Here is a 12,694-nt window from a genome sequence, read left to right on the forward strand (position 1 = left end):
TCCCACTATTGATTGTAATGGCATTGAGATGGAGTGAATTGTGCAAGTGGTTCAGGGTGACAAGTCTACTAACCATAGGCGAGGTGAGCTCCCTAGGTATGTCCTACCCTTTGAACAATTGTGGGGGATGTACAAAGGGCTAGGGGATTAGGGACGAAGCCAACCGACCAAGGTCCCTAGACGTACCTAATTTGAGGACCCCTACGTGCGGTGCTGTGATCGTGTGTGCTTTTATTTCTTTTCTTTTATTTCTTTCTTTCTTTCTCCTTTTTTTTTGGTGGAAAAAAATGAATACAATCAATGCCATACATTGAGGTTGTTAGCCTTTCATTTGGATTGAGAAATGTTGGGATCCAAAGGCTATGAAAAATGGATATTAAAGAGATGATTGTGTCACCAGCCTTGATGCTAGAGAAACGGTTGTTGAGATGAAGAGATACACTTGAGATTTTGCAAACCTCTTTGTAACATGCGAGACATCGAACAATTGAGGTAGCACTTGGAGTGAGCTGTGTATGGACAAGGGCAGAGCATCTTGCGAATTGAATCCTGGATGATGAAGAGACGTTCGCCCTTGAGAGTGTGGCTCTTGCTCGAACATAGAGTTTGGCCAAGAAGGAGGAGATAATCGATGATTATGCTTTGGCCATGCTCAGTTGCAATATGTGCTTTTTCTACAGAGGTGTCCTTGGGTTCTCATCCAGTGGCGTTTCCGTCATGGCTTTTGTTTCTTGGTATTCCTGTCACTTCCTCCATAATGGCTCTTTGTGGGGTTGGTGGTCTTGTGGTGACTTGGATATTAAACGCTTCTAGACATTGACCTGTGTCATTCTGCATCCACTTGTCACTTTGTGAGAGTATATACTCACTTGCGCTAAGTACATCGAACCAATGCAATCATGTTAAGACATAATTTTTCAGAATGCTATGATGCCTATCCCATTACTTGTTAAGGTTGCATACATTAACGGTAGGTGAAGGAAGTGTGTACAAGTGGGGAGTCTGCCCCTTTAATCATCAAAAGGCAAAAAGTTATGGCCTAATAACTTGTGAAGTTGCTTGTTCATCATAAAGGCTACTCGATCTGCACAAGGTAGGGTGATTCCGGATGTTTTGGCGACTGAGGCTCTGCTGGTGCGGGGCTCCTGTGAGGTTGGGGGTAGGGAACATGTCGGCCGGGACATGAATGGTGTAATCCCTGGCCGCCACCGTTTCCAAAATGCTTTTGAATAAATCATTGAATTCTTCCTTGTCTCGAGTTTCCATTTCTGCCTTTGAGAACCTGGTGCTCGAGCGTCCGTTGGGTGTTTGCGCAACTGGTTTTGCCACTTCTTGCATGCTTCTTTGAGCTTCTGCTCCCTTGGCCCGGGGATTCTTCGGCCTACGTCCGGGACAATGTCACTTAGGTCCTTGCTTCTTTACATATTTCTTGAGAGTGGGTACATAGCGTACCGGTGGAGGGGCACGTGCTGCATGCTCCCGTCGTCTGTGAAGAGCGTCTTTGCATGCCAGATGTTCGTGGTTCACCATGTGTTCCATCTGGAAGCCTGCAAGATGCAATCCAAGGGTTAGGCCTTAATATGGAATAAGATTGTTCGCATAGAAGGGATTTCCATGTGGGTTGTTAAATGCATATGACTAGAAGAGAAGGCACGGAACATGTTGTACTCGTTATAATGGTGTCCCTCTGGCCTCTAACTATAAGCAAATCTTGACTCACGCCAAGTTACATCGGTTGGTGGTCCTACGTTTGGAGGGCTCATCCTCGAAAGGATAGGCTAGGAAGGGAAAGTGTGTAGAGAGGGACTACGCCCTACTTACATCATGAGGGATGTTGGCAATGTGGGTGCATGTCCTTTTCTCGGAGGCGGACATGATCTGGTGAAAGGGGGACCGGCTTAGCGTAGCCTGTTGGCCCCGATTCTTCTATCTGCGCTTGGGTTTTTATTGCTTGTGTGTGTTGATGATGTTTATACAGGGTCATAAAAGTCATTGTTTATTTATATACATATCCATGAGTCCATGTCGCTTTACGAGGATAAAAATCAATTGTAGAAATCGGGGTTGTATTGGAGCGTGGCACACGCATCCAACACTCGTGGCAGCTTACTTAGTACCGATAGTTATTTTGCCACATCGAGCAGCATGGAATCTCGCAATGATGCTCATGAGGTTGTATTTGATGTATATGCAAGTGGACTTGCATCTAAGGTGGAATTGGTAAATCATATGAAGACTATTGCAGTGGTTTGCAAGACTCAAGAGCAAAGGAAGGTTGAAGCACAATTCTGGAGGGTCCATGAGAGTGCCAAACAAAATTCAAACTCCCAAGAGGTTCCTCCTACTGAAGTTCAAGTTCTTGAAGTACCACCCGAGGGTATAGAAAAATCAAGCCAAGATATAGCAAGTCTAGTTATGAAAGAGAAATTAAAGGCTACTTCAGGTGTTTAAACTCCGTTCCTTCTCCTTTCATCAAGGAAGACACATTGATGTAATTTTGATTTTTTTCTTGAGAAGTTACTTCCATTAGCATTTGCAATATTTTCTTTCTTTGATGATATTAATTAAAGAAACTATGTCTTTAGATTTTTACTTTTTTACAAAAGGTACCAAGCATGTTTGGTTTAAAAAATCTATTTAAGTAAATATTTTGCTAAAGTAGTATTAAAGAGCTCATTAAAATTTATCATCCTTTGTAAGGATAACTCTTTCATTGTAATTTAGTGTGTAAGAATACTTATCATAATGAAAAGTTTGAGCTAGCTATGAAAAATTTACTTAAGTCTATTTTAGATCTTTTTTCAATTAAACTCTTACATGTGTTGTGTAATGATCTTGTCATGTTAGTTTTGGTTAGATTTGTCCACATGGTCAAATCTCTTATCTCTTATAGCCTCTTTTACTACATCACTAGTGTATGTCTATGCATGTACCTTAGGATAAGAGAGCCAATAATACATTGCACACCCCAAAAAAGATTCATTGCATCCCCCCAAAGGAGTTTTACCTTAGTAGTAAATATTGCAACAAAGATTTCACTCCAATGTATCTTTTGAGATGTGTATATGGAATATTACTGTAAAATCCTTGTTACAATTCATGAGTTTAAATATCTATGGGATATAACTAGTTCAAAAATAGAATGGTTAGTCCTTAAGAAGAAAATATAAAAACTTATCCAAATAGAGTATAACTTATCTCAATTAAATTGTCATGTGTCACTTATATGTGACATAGTTTTGGTCACATGGTCAAAAGTATCATGTTTAAATTTTCTTTTAATAATTAGGACTAATAAACACATTCTTTGTACATACCATTTTGAAGGCCTTTTTAGAAAGTGAGCATGTTAAATATTAAAATGATGATATAATTTTTACAACTAATTACAAGAATCTATTGTTAGTATCTCAAGTATACTTGTAATTAGAGATAAAAAGTAGGTATGGGAAAATGACTTTATTAGAATATATTTTACTTCAAATAAATCATCATACATATTTTTTTCACCTCATGATATTACTCTTGGTTAGATTTGACCACATGGTCAAATGTCTCTTTTCTTAAGACATCATTTATTAAGTAGTATCTATGTATGTATTTATCAATGTGAAGTTAAATTTCTTTAGTATTCTATGCCAGTTTATAGCTCAAACATTAGGTAGAATGATGAGGAAGTAAATGAATCTAATGTGCTTCTTTTTCTTCTTTTTAACTTCAACTAAGACATCTATGGTTGGATATCTAACAGATTCAACAACAGTAGAGCACGATGATGTGATTGATGTTTCCTTGATAAGAAATGCAACACAATTATGTGTAATACTTGATCTCAATGGTCTTGTTTTACAACGATGCTTTGCTAAGTCTAAAAGGTTTCAAAGGTTTCAAAGGTTTCAAATTGGAAAGCAATGGCTTGTTCTTTGGCTAGGATGTATGGAGTTTCTTGAAGCCTTATTTGCAAGATTCCAAGTGGAGTTTGCAATGCCATGGCAGTTATTAAGTGCTTGGAGATCCATGTAAAAAAGAAGTATCATTTCTTCATGATTTGGGTCCAAGAAAAATGTCATAGACATCGACTCAAAATCATATATAGGCTAGATAATATGGGAGTAGAAGCAATGTTCAAGCCATTGAAGTATGTGTGGGATCAATATGGAGATGTTTGTTAGCATACCAAGACTATTCTAATAGATGAAAGTCCTTACAAAGGATGACCAAATCCTGTTGAGAATTGCATTTATTCAAAAATATTTGATATTGATCGTGAAGACTCTATCTTGATCAAAGAACTTCTACCATACTTGACTCGCTTAAGCAAATACCATGCTACACGTGAAGTCATCAAGTTTGATCGATATGGATAGGATCCAGTTCAATATGGACATGAATTATATGCTCAATTCAAGGTTTTCATTGATGAATGGACTAGAGCAGAGAATGATGGTATTTCATCTTTATCATCAGCACCGCACAAGACCATGCTTGATAAAGATGGTATATATATATATTCAACCTTCAATTATGTCTTGCTTCAAGAGACCATCTATTATACAAACATCCTCAACAAATGCCTCATGTCATCTGTCTCTTACATTGAACAACTCACAATTATCCATGTTGAAGCAGACTTGTTTAGTCTCTACTTTGAAAGATATGGAAGCAATGCAACTTACCCATGAGTTAGGATATCACAAACATTTCATAAATGGTAGTGCAACTAAACATTTTATACAAAGTCTACAAAATTTGTATTTTCCCAATATACATGATGTAACAAGAAGGTGCTGACTCTATATGGATTAGTTTTGACTTTCATAATAAATATATCCCTTACATTAAAGGCTTTTGCATGGTTGTGTAATATATGCTTGTTAGAAATTTAAAGTGTTTTATGTAGTTACCTTGGTGTTTCTAAAAACCACCAATATCAATGAGACAATCTACTTGATGTTTTTTATTCTTTCAATAACATTAGTTAATTGTGTTAAAATTTCTTATAAAGTGGTTTAAATCCTATTTTGTACTATATGACTATCTACTATACAAATATACTCAACAAATGCCTCACATCGTCTATCACTTACGTTGAACAACTCACAATTATCCATATTGAAGTAGACTCCTTTAGTCTCTACTTTGAAAGATTTGGAATAAATGCAACTTGCTCATGAGTTAGGATATCACAAACATTTCATAAATGGTAGTGCAACTAAATGTTATATAGAAAATCTACAGAATTTGTATTTTTCCAATATACATTATGTAACAAGAAGGCGTTGACTCTATATAGACTAATTTTGACTTTCATAATAAATATATCATTTATATTAAAGGCTTTTGTATGGCTATGAAATATATGCTTGTTAGAAATTTAAAATGTTTTATGTAGTTACCTTTCTGTTTCTAAACACCATCAATATCAATGAGAGAATCTGCTTGATATTTTTTATTGTTTCAATAACATTAGTTAATTGTGTTGAAATTTCTTATAAAGTGGTTTAAATCCTATTTTGAACTTTATGACTGTCTACTATATAAACATACTCAATAAATGCCTCACATCATCTATCACTTACATTGAATAACTCACAATTATCCATGTTGAAGCAGACTTCTTTAGTCTCTACTTTGAAAGATATGGAAGCAATGCAACTTGCTCATGAGTTATGATATCACAAACATTTCATAAATGGAATTGCAACTAAACGTTTTATACAAAATCTACAAAATTTGTATTTTCCCAATTTACATGATGTAATAAGAAGACGCTAACTCTATATGGACTAATTTTGAATTTCATAATAAATATATCCCTTACATTAAAGGCTTTTGCATGGCTATGAAATATATGATTGTTAGAAATTTAAAGTGTTTTATGTAGTTACCTTGGTGTTTCTAAAAACCATCAATATCAATGAGAAAGTCTACTTTATGTTTTTTATTCTTTCAATAACATTAGTTAATTGTGCTAAAATTTCATATAAAGTGGTTTAAATCCTATTTTGTACTATATGACCGTCTACTATACAAACATACTCAACAAATGCCTCACATCGTTTATCACTTATATTGAACAACTCACAATTATCCATGTTGAAGTAGACTCCTTTAGTCTCTACTTTGAAAGATATGAAAGCAATGCAACTTGCTCATGAGTTAGGATATCACAAACATTTCGTAAATGGTAGTGCAGCTAAATGTTTTATAGAAAATCTATAGAATTTGTATTTTTTTCAATATACATGATGTAATAAGAAGGCGCTGGCTGTATATGGACTAATTTTGACTTTCATAATAAATATATCCCTTACATTAAAGGATTTTGTATGGCTATGAAATATATGCTTGTTAGAAATTTAAAGTGTTTTATGTAGTTCTCCGGTAAGTTAGTCATGAATATATGTGTGCATCACGTGGGCTCAAAATAAGGTATTTTTAAAATACTATTTTTATACATTTTTTACATACAGAAGGGTGTAATATAAAGGGATTATTTACAGATTGAATAGAAAAGGTTTATGTTTTATTTAGGAAAATTTCATAGATAAAGATATTTATAAATAGGCCTTGAATGCACGTGATGTAGAGGATATACATATAGTAACTTCCCCGAGATGTAGTTACCTTTGTGTTTCTAAATACCACCAATATTAATGAGAGAATGTGCTTGATGTTTTTTATTCTTTCAATAACATTAGTTAATTGTGTTGAAATCTCTTATAAAGTGGTTTAAATCCTATTTTGTACTTTATGACCGTCTACTATACAAACATACTCAACAAATGCCTCACATCATCTATCACTTACATTGAACAACTCACAATTATCCATGTTGAAGCAAACTCCTTTTGTGTCTATGTTGAAAGATATGGAAGCAATGCAACTTGCTCATGAGTTAGGATATCATAAACATTTCATAAATGGTAGTGCAACTATCTACAAAAGTTGTATTTTTCCAATATATATAATGCAACAAGACAATGACTCTATATGGACTAATTTTGACTTCCATAGTAAATATATCCCTTACATTAAAGGCTTTTGCATGGCTATGAATTATATGCTTCTTAAAAATTTAAAGTGTTTTATGTAGTTACCTTGGTGTTTTTAAACGCCACCAATATCAATGAGAGAATCTACTTAATGTTTTTCATTCTTTCAATAACATTAGTTAATTGTGTTGAAAATTCTTATAATGTGGTTTAAGTCCAATTTTGTACTTTATGTCTTAGTTAACAAATAAGTCTTGATTAATAATAAAATTTATATATATTTCTTTGAAAACACAAACCATTGGTCAAAGGTTAAATCTTTAGTCTTAGAAAAATCATAAACTTCTAGCTTGGTATATAAAACTTCATCTTATGATATGAAAGCTCATTTAGCTAGTCAAAGTGTGAAGCTAGTTGATTTTGGCCAAAGCCAATATCCATCTTATCCATATATTGTCAAGATAGATAGAAATTTTGAATAAAAAATATTTATATATCATGCATATACATACAAAAAATATAAATGGGATGAGCAAATATTTGACACACTTGTGTCTATTGGTTTACACAAAAAAAGAACCATCACATCATAGGTTATCTAAAATTATTACTATATGGTATTAGATTAACTTATTAAACCACACCTATTAGTGAGTGATAACTCTTTTAAGGTCCTAGTTCATGAAACTCATACATGTCACTTTAAATGATGCTATATCTAAAATGAAAAACTTATATTATAATATCTTCAAATCCATACCATTATAAATTTTGGGCATGATAACATATTTTCATACAATGTGCAAGGCTCTTGTATTTTAAATTCTCTCTCCACTCCAACAAATATTTGTATTCTTACATTAAACTTGGAAATTTCCTAGGTATATACTAGTTAAGTCTCCTTTATGTTTCCACCACCATACAACATCATATTTTTCTAGTATGCTAGAAAAGATAGAGGTGAAATCCAAATCTCATAACAGCCACGTAGCTTACATTCATCATTTAACCTCTCAAGATGTGTGATCTCATATTTGTAACATACACAGTTCCCTTTAAAGATAAACATAAACAAAGTGCTCTCTTTCATCACAAAATTAAGACATTCATTCAAAGTGGGACTTGGAAAATTTGCAAAATCTCTAATATGGTGTTTTTGCAAAAAAATCTCCTTAAACTTGTGGAAGACCATCCCATGGATTGGGACAAGTATCTCTATCAAGCTTCATGGGCTTGTAGGAGGTTTGAGGAGATGAGTATATGTTTCACTCTTTTTCATTTAATATATCTCTAGGAGGCTATAATATCTACGAATGTCATATTTTCTATGATGGAGTCTATAAGAAGATGACAATTGGATTAATTAGGGTTGGAAGTTGATAGAGGACCGAAATTGCATACATTATAGTTGTATAGGCAGCAAGTAATGGATTCTTATGAGAATTTTTTTTTGAAAAGAATAAAATGGTTCAATACACAATTGAGGAGGAAGGAACTTGCTAAGGGAATGTTCATGATGAGATATGAAAGTAGTCTCGATTCTACTTTTCAAACTAAATTTCAAGTCACTACAAGGGTACACACATATAGCGACGCTAAGTAGCGACGTTTTTTTTTCGGCATCGGTATTAGCGTCGCTATCTGTGTCGCTAAGAACGTCGCTATTTAGCGACGCAAATAATGACGTAAATAGCGACGCTAATAGCGACGACTTTTTGCGGTAACATTTTGCGGAAACCCGAATGTTTCTTTCAAATGCGCGCACGAAGACAGAGAGAAAGAGAAAGGGAGGTGAGCAAGGAAGCAAGCCGCAAGCCACACGTGAGGAGAGGAGCGTCGCCCGCACGAAGAGGTTGTGGAAGAAGAAGAGAGCACGACGGTATGCCCTATTTTGGTTTCTTTACAATCTTTGTTTTGCTTTGCAATGTAGGTTAGAAAGTGTTGGTTTCTCTTCGATCTCTGTGTTGCTTTGTGTTACTTTGCAATGTAGGTTAGGACGTGTTGAAAGAGAGAGAAATGGAAGCGAGTGTTTTCAAATTTTTTCTTGTGTTGGTTTTTATTCTTTGCAATGTAGGTACGGAAATGTATGTGAGTGAGCATAGTTTAGAGCCGATCTCAAAGATAGATAAGTTTAGAGCCGAACTCAAAGAGACAGGTACGATTTTTTTTAAAAAAAAGACCTGAAATATATATAGTGGAGTGGTCCCAATATACAATATAGAATCGTTATTAAATTATCATTCCATTACATCGCAGTCAAGATGTCTAGCACTCACGACCGACATGGTGGTGATCGTGAGGCTTGGCTCAATCAACGTGTCCCCTATCCATGCACACAATGCAAATTGGCCATTCGTCGAAAACCTCCTTTGTCCATAGAGCATGTGCAACGGTATGGAGAGTTTCAAGTTGAGATAATTGACCAAGCAGTCTTGAATTACGAGATTGCGGTAAGTTCTCTCTCATTACTATATGACATGTAATTGATTTAAGTATAACACTTTGGGGTTATCTTAGAAGTTAGCTCCTTAACGTCCTTTACAGGGTCAGGGCCATGTCGATACATTGCAGTCTGTAGATCTCTTGTGTCCAGTAAGACGGGTTCTTCCACGCTCTATACAAATGCTGTCCGAGATAACTAACTGTCTCATAGAAGGTGATAACTCTCAACCCCCTTCTATGGGTGAGAATGCTAGAGACATGGACGATCCTCCTGCTTTTTTGGAGCCCAAGTTAGAGGACATGATTGAATCATTGGTTCCGACGGACTCGGAATCCCAAGATCCTTTAATTGCAGAGGCTGCCATTCCATTATATGATGGGAGTTGCGTATCCCGTTTGAAGACACTTCTTGCATTGTTGAGCATACAAACAAAGTATGGATGGAGCGATGTGAGTGTGACAGAGCTATTCAGGTATATTATGATGTGTATGATTCTTTATTGAAAGCCATTAAAATGTGCTATGTAGTACTCTAATAATGTGCTTCATTGCAATTTGTAGAACATTGAAATCTTACATTTTGCCTACCCAAAACACGATGCCTGAGTCTCATGATGATGCAAGACAAGTGTTGGGAAAGATAGGCATGGATTATAATTGCATTCATGCTTTCCCCAATGATTGTGTTCTCTTCCGGGGAGAGTTTGAATTGTTGGCCACATGTCCCAAGTGTGGTGCGGACAGGTATCGAAATGACTTGCAAGGACAAATTGTTCTGCATAAGGTTTTGAGGCACTTTTCGCTAATACCGTGTGTTCGTCACATTTTTCGAACCAAGAGTTTTGCAAAGTTGACTACACGGCATGTGAAAAATTGATCCACTGATGGTGTACAACGTACACCAGTTGACTCAGAAGCATGGCATCACATTGACGAGACTTTCCCTGACTTTGCAAAGGACGTGAGGAATCTACGATTCGGTCTTGCCATGGATGGGGTAAGTCCTTTTGGTTTACGTTCCACCTCCTATAGTGTATGGCCTGTGGTCCTTGTTAACTACAATAAAGCGCCATGGCCTTCCACCAAGAAAGGACACCTTTTGCTCAGCTTGCTTGTGCCTGGATGATACAAAGTCAAGAATATAGATGTCTACCTCTCTCCATTGATTGATGAGCTAAAGGAGTTGTGGGAGGGAATTGTAGTGGAGGACATGAGCAAACATATTGGTAGGCGATCCGCAACTATAAGGGCAATTATTATGTGGACCATGCATGACTTTCCAGGTTATGGAGAATGCTGTGGTAAAGTGTGTTTTCTTATTTTTCTAGTTTTCTTTGAGCGATGTTGGTGTTATGACATGCCTCATTGTACATGTGTGTTCTACAGGGGTAGTCACGTCAGGTTACCATGCATGTTCTCTATGTGGACCAAGGTTGGATTCTCGTATGTCAAAATCTATGAAGAGGATGGTATTTGAGGGACATCGGGCTTTTTTGCCAAAGGGTCATGTCATGAGAGAAGGATTTCTTGGTCACCCTCTTGCGAGAATGAACGCACTGAGCTGATTTGATCGCATGATGGTGGACCAAGACTTGCTTCCCAGTGGAATGCGACGCTTCTCAATTTTCTATGAGCTGACTTATTGGAAAATTTTGAAAATTAACCACCTTTTAGATCCCATGCACATTTTTAAGAATGTGGGTAGCTTGCTATGGGACCACCTCTCTGGGCAGCGAGACACACTAGGAGCGAGGATGGATTTGAAAGCAGTGGGAAAGATGGAACCATATTGGCCTGTAAGTGGCGTCGACGGTCGAGTGCAATTGCCGCGCGCTCCTTGGGTTTTTTCTGGCAATGAAGTGTGACGAGTAAAGGAAAACATCAAGTCCTTTCACACGCCGACTGTCCCAATGCGTTCTCTCAAGACAACATTCACAAAGGATGACCAACTGACATGACTCAAATCCCATGATTGGCATAAGATGTGTCAGGTATGTACGGTATGAGGCTACGTATGGCATGATTCTGCATTTTAGATTTCAGAATCTCTGTTTGTTTATACACAATATTAATTACATGGTTTTCATAGTTTGTATTTCAGATCACAATCGCGGGGTCTCTGACATCGGAGGTACGGACAAACATTTACAAATTGTCCGAGTTGGTTTAGTTTGTCTCCCAAAAAAAGATTCACACATCATAGATTGGATCCGCGAAATGCATGGCAGTAGAGACTGCTTGTCTTTTGGAGAAGTATCTTCCCATTGCATGCTCACGATACAAACCTATCTTCTAGTGCATACTGTAGATGAATTCCACGTTGCAGGTCCAGTCCATAGTCGATGGATGTTTTTCCTTGAATGGTTCATGAAGACCTTAAAGGGATTTGTGCGACAACGGGCTCGTCCTGAGGGTAGCATGGCTGAAGGTTGGTCTGAGTGGTTGTCCACTGTGGACCGGGACAAAGGCTTGATATGGTCACTTAAGGAGGATGATCGTCTGAATGGAGATGTCCTAGTGGGAAACGGAATAGAGAAAAAGATGGATGCATCCATGGAGCCCAAGGTGAACCGATTTTGTATGCTGCATAGCACTACGATGGAGAAGTGGCTGCAACAGTATGAGGATGCCTGAGCTGAGCGAGAGTCTGCAAGATTTGACTTTTGACAAGAGTACGTGGCGACAGCTCATTCGATATCGGAAGGGCTTAGAGGAGATGCCTCTACTCATGTCCACTAGATGGCTACATGAGGTCCTAACCAAAGCATCTCAAGATGAAGAAACAGTTACTAAAGAAGAGTGGGACTTCTCACGTGGATGCAATCCCAAGGTATGGATGTAATCCCAAGAAATTACAATCTATACTGCAAATCGCAACTAATATACTTCTTCTTCTCCCAGAATAAGGTCCATAGTGCAGCATGGTCACGTGGACGACATTTTAGAGTAGAGCACATCGACAAGTTATGCTCGACAATGGACTATGGAGTGATGGCAATGTTTGAGCAAGAAAGCCGATGATGTGCCACAGATCCAACCATGTGGTTGTAGAGATGGAGTATTTCGGATGTTTAAGAGTATCCTTGCAGTGGACTATCGAAGTTTCTCCGTGACCATATTTGATGTGCAATGGTTCAAGGTTACTCTCGAAGGAGCAGGTGCAACTGTTCGGTGAGGGCCAAGTGTCTTTGTTGAGATTGACTCAACGAAGAAGTGGACCAATTTGAGTGATACATTTGTTTTGCCAAATCACTGTG

This window comes from Lygodium microphyllum, chromosome 15 (genome assembly GCF_053477565.2).
Source record: "Lygodium microphyllum isolate KBCC chromosome 15, Lygodium_microphyllum_v1.1.10, whole genome shotgun sequence".
In the NCBI taxonomy this organism is placed as follows: domain Eukaryota; kingdom Viridiplantae; phylum Streptophyta; class Polypodiopsida; order Schizaeales; family Lygodiaceae; genus Lygodium; species Lygodium microphyllum.